Raw genomic sequence first — 5392 nt, forward strand, 5'->3', positions numbered from 1 at the left:
TTTGTTCCAGGAGAACCGTTAAACACTGACCGGCACATTGCTCCTACAAGGCCTGGCGAGAATGAAATCTCAGGATCCAAAGAAGGGATGTTTTGTCTCTGATGAGGGCATGTGCCCATGGAGACCCTAAGAACATGAGTTCAAGTGCGAACAGCGAAGTAAAGAGCTACAGGGTGTGGGCTCTCCAGCTTGTGAAGGCACGTTAGCGGCAAATAAAGCTGGAGGATACGCAGGAGCCCAGATCTCTGGGGGGAGGAGCTGGGGGAGAGGTGGGGTCAAAAGACGCCTCTCCACTCGTTCCCTTAGGAGACACTGTAGTGGCCTCAAGTGACTCACAACCAGAATCCACTCTGCTACACGCCTGGGCAGCAGAGCCGAGCTTATGAATAGGCCTGACGTGAGGTGGTTGTCCTGGCCACTGCCCTGCCCCTCAACACTTCCCATCCAGCCCAGCCAGGTCAGTGGCTGCTTCCCAAGAATCACTCTCACCTTCAAGGCTCCAGGGGGAATCCTGAGCTGTCCTCAGCCTGGCTGTGGGCAGGCCCAGACGGCCATGGTATATGGGGGCAATGAGAGAGAGCTCCATTTCCGGCCTTCACTCCACGTGTCCTTCCCTTCAAAGGCATCAGGCCAGCCCCACTGACCCAGGGCCAGGAGCCAATCCTACCGGGGTGGCTTTGTCAAGCCTTAATTTAAGCATGTGTTCTTATCACTGCATTCCTGTCCAGATCTGAAACTCACACGTGCCTCATCAGCTGCTGTTGTAAGCCCATGAGAAGGCCCCAAATGTTCAGAATTCATGGGATAAAGTGTCAAGTCTTTCCTCAAGGGTGAAGGAGGCTGGTGAAATGAAAGGTAACCCCAAATCCAAGGATGGCTTGAAACAGTTTTCTATGTAGACAGGCTAGGTCTGCGTGGCCCTGTGGGGCCCTCAAGGCATCCCCTCTTACCCCTCAAGGTTCAGCCCTGACCCAGCAGCTAACCCTCATTCACCTGTCTCAAAGAAAAAAAAACCCAGGTCTTCATAGTGGCTTCTGAGGCCCCCGTGATCACCTGTCCCAACCTCTCCCCCTTGCTCCTTTGCTGCAGCAACACTGACCTGACTGCACCCTTCCACACGGTTCCCACCTCAGGGCCTTTGCACATTCTGTTCCCTGTGCTTCACATGCTTTTCTTTCTGCATGGCTCACATCTTCACCTCTTTCAAGCCTTAGCTCAGAGTCATCTTCTCAACAATCCTGCCTTCACCATCTTATTTAAATTGCTGCACAGCCCCATTCCACCTCGTCCCACCCCTATCCCAGGACTGCCCATTGTCTTTCCTTGCTCTTCCCCCCATAGCACTTAATCACTGCCTATCATCCCACAATACATCATGCTGTATATTTTTGGTTTAGTTTCTGACTCCCCACACAGAACATGGCCCCTGTGAGGTTCAGAATTTCCATCTGTTCTGTTCACTTAAGTAGCCCCAGAGCCTAGATCAGTGCCTGGCACATACTTGGCTCTCAAGACATATTTGTTGAGTGAATGAATGAGCGAATGGATGAATGATTAGGAGTGTCTGGGAAGGACAAAGCAGGCCATTGTCGGCAAGTCTATAGCTGGGATTTCTGACGTCCCCCTGCACTGTCTGCATCTGCACATAGGGGGCAGCATGTTATCATGACCCAAGTTCATGTCCTGCTACCACTATTCTCTTGTGGGAGCCCAGGAAGTTCTCTGAGACTCAGTTTTCTCAGCTGTAAAGTGGGAAGAGGACACCCACGGACCCATGTGCTTAATCACTGATAACTGTTTTCAATCATCTTTTCATTTTTGTTCACGGCTCCCTAAACCCTTGTAGTTTCCTAAGTGTAAAGGGTCATCAGGGTGTCTTTTGTTGTGTTAATGAGGTGACTTTTGGAAGGCCAAATATATATTTTTCTTTATAAATCACAATGTTGCACCCAGCTCAATTAAAATCTCCAAATGCTTTGCGCATCAGCTGGCTTTGACAAGCCAGCACCTCCCCTCCCCCACCTTACCCCCTTCCTCCATCCCTAAATCCTGCCACAAGTGTTTCTTGGAGAATCGTTAGAAAAATCTTGGCTCCTCCAGCACATTGGCTCTCCCCTTTCTATATCTGCAGTTTCCCCACTGACCCAGGTGGGCCACATGCCCCTTGCCAGCCACCTTACAGTCTGATGAGATGCCAGATCTCATAGATGGGCCTCGTGGCCGACTGCAAGGGTGACCAATATTTCTCAAATGCCAGCATCAACTCATCTGTATTTGGGAGCTGCTTGGAGTGTTGTATTGAGAAGCATCCTAAGCTACGGCTGAACTAGCAAGAACGTGTGTGGTGATCAACTAGCAATGTCTGCCGTGGGCACAGGAATGGTTGGGGTAGTGTGGTGCCTGCACCAATGTGGCTAGTGGCTACCATATTGGACAGCACAAATACAGAACATTTCTATTGTTGAAGAAAGTTCTGTTGGACAGAACCAAACTAGATCAGGCTTTTCAATAGGGGGTGACTGTACCACCAGTGGACATCTGGCAATGGCTGAAGACATCTTTGATTGTTACAACTAGATGGGGGTGCTACCGGTATCTAGCAGGTAGAGGCCAAGTATGCTGCTAAACATTCTACAATGCTCAGGACAAAGAATTATTCAGTCCCAAATATCAACATCACTGAGGTTGAGAAACCCTGGTCTAGAAGAATCATGCCAAGTGGAGAGGAACGTGAAGAGGGGCAGGGAGCAAAATAATCTTGCTTTGAACAATAAATAGATGCGGCATAGAGCTGAGAAAATGAGCCAACCCACTGCTGACAGGGTAAGAGAAGTAATTCCTGGACCCATCACCATGTAGTGCCTCTGTGGCCCCAGGCAAGTCCCTAACCCTCTCTGATTCTCAGTCTCTCCCTGATAAAACTGGAAGAGTATCACACCCACTCCTGGATGGATTAAATGAGGTAGTGAGTTTGAATAGGCTTTGTTATCTGTCCCAGTGGAACAGGGTTGCCTAATTGGTTATCTTACCTCCCTGTTTATTGGGCTCGACTAAATAAACAAGTCTCTAGCAGAAAGGCTCCAAGTCCCAGTTTCATTTCACTCTGCATGACCTTGGGTCCCTTAAGCCTCTAAATCTCACTTCCTGATCTGTAAAATGGGGCTAATCACTCATGCCCAAACTCACAGGAATATCCAGCATGAATGAGACATTTAATCCCAATAAGCAACCATCTCTCTCTCTCTCTCTCTGCTGTCTCTCTCAACTTGACAGCTAATCCAGTTGCCCTCCATGAAATTGAAACTCAAACCCCAGCTGGTACCCAAGAAACAGCTGAAAATGCACTCTGTCTTTTATGGGCGGAGATAAATTACTTGGGACCCTGGACCTTGAAATTCCTGCCTCCCTGAGCGTGAGTACTGGCCACATATTTGGTAAACTCACTTCACCAGTTCTCGAAGATCTTTCCCTCCTTGCCAGAAACTGTAGTTCTTTAAAGTAATGAAGTACCAGGGCGAAGCACAGTGAGAAATAGAGCAGGAAAGGAAAATTAGAGCTGAGTGAGTCATGCCCGGGGTGGGGGAGTGATTCAGATTAAACTGATGGTGACTCTAGATCCTTCAGAATGAGTGGTGTGTGTATGTATGTGGGTGTGGGTGGGTGTGTGTGTGTAGGTGGGTGTGTATGTGAGAGAGAGAGAGATTGACATCTGCCTTGATGGTTATGAGATACCTCCATCAGCTCTCATCCCAACAACCTTGTTTGTGTAATAAAGCTCACTTTTGTTGAACTAAAGCTGAGATTTAATTCTTTCCTTTGAGGTTTGGAAGATGATGATGAAGTTTTGGGGCTGGGGGTAATGGGGAAAATTCGGTTAGTATTCCTAAAATGAGGAGCCCCAGGCTGCTCACTGAATGCCAAACTTGAAGGCAGGGTCTGTTCTAACTGAATGCCATCACTACAAAGCTGTGTGTCCTTGAGCAAGTTGCTATCCCTCTCTGTGCCCTAGTGGCCCCCATCTGTGAACAGGTAGGGCTGGATCTGATGGCACCCAGGAGCCTTCTGCTTGTCTCAAATGGACTTTCTCCATTTTTCAAATAATGCAATTTCATACAGTTTAAATATTAGGGTTATCATGTAAAGACATGGAGGAAACTTAAAATGCCTGTTACTAAGGGAAAGGCCCAGTCAGTGAAGACTACATACTGTATGACTCCAACTGTATAACATTCTGGAAAAGGCAAAACTATGCAGAAAGTAAAAAGATCAGTGGTTGCCAGAGGTCAGGGGAAAGGCGGGATGGACTAGGCAGAGCATAGAGGATTTTTAGGCCAGTGAAACCATTCTGTGTGATACCCTAATAATGGAGACCTGTCATCGTGCATTTGTGCAAACCCATCGAATGAACACCACCAAGAGTGAACCGGCATATCGACTGTGGCCTTGGAGTGGTAAGGACATGTCAATATAAGTCCATCGGTTGTCACAAACGTCCCACTTTGGTGGTGGATGTTATCACGGGGAGGCTGTGAATGTGGGGGGCAGGGGGTGTGTGGGAAATCTCTGTACCTTCCCTTCAAGTTTGCTTTGAATCTAAAACTGATGTAAAAAGTAAAAACGATTAAATAAAAAATTTGAGGATATGTCTTATACCACTGCACCATTCAGACAAGTGTTTTTACGTACTGGGTAGGGGCTATCTCATCAAGGCTGAGGAGAGACACAGCCAGAGTCCCCATCCTTTCAGCAGTACCAGGAAGTTTTCTCCAGCCTCTGGGCCTTCTGGTCTTATCCCCAAAAGCCACCAGAAGCACTTGATCTTACCCTGTCTGAACACTGGCCTTAGGAAATTTTGCAATAATCAGACCCTAATAGAGGACAGTGTGTGTTTTCCACGTCTGGGATGCAGTGAGGTTTGACAAGGTGGGTGCCTAGGGGTTTTACTGGCTCCCACAGAGGAAAGGTGGTTCTCTAGCTTTGGTGGGTACCAATCCCACCTGTCAGGTTGGAAATCTACAGATTTCCAGGCCCCTTTCCCCCAAGACTGTTCAGTAGTTTTGAGATGGTCCTGGGAATCTGCATTTTTAAAGCACCCCCCTCCCTGGTGTGATCGATGGAGGTAATCAATGACCCATCTTTGCAGAAACGCTGCCCTGGATATTGAATTCCGGAAGCTGTCTCCAGGATGGTCTTACCCCAGGCCTTCTGGGTTTTTGTAAATTAATTATTTATTTATGTTGGTTGATGTTTTTTTTTTTTTATTAAATGCTTTTTTTTTTTTAAATAGAGGTACTGGGGATGGAACCCAGGACCTTCTGCATGCTAAGCACATGCTCTACCACTGAGCTACACCCACCCCAACGAATTTAATTTTTAATAAATACATGCACCC

The sequence above is a fragment of the Vicugna pacos genome, chromosome 32 (assembly GCF_048564905.1).
Source record: "Vicugna pacos chromosome 32, VicPac4, whole genome shotgun sequence".
In the NCBI taxonomy this organism is placed as follows: Eukaryota; Metazoa; Chordata; class Mammalia; order Artiodactyla; family Camelidae; genus Vicugna; species Vicugna pacos.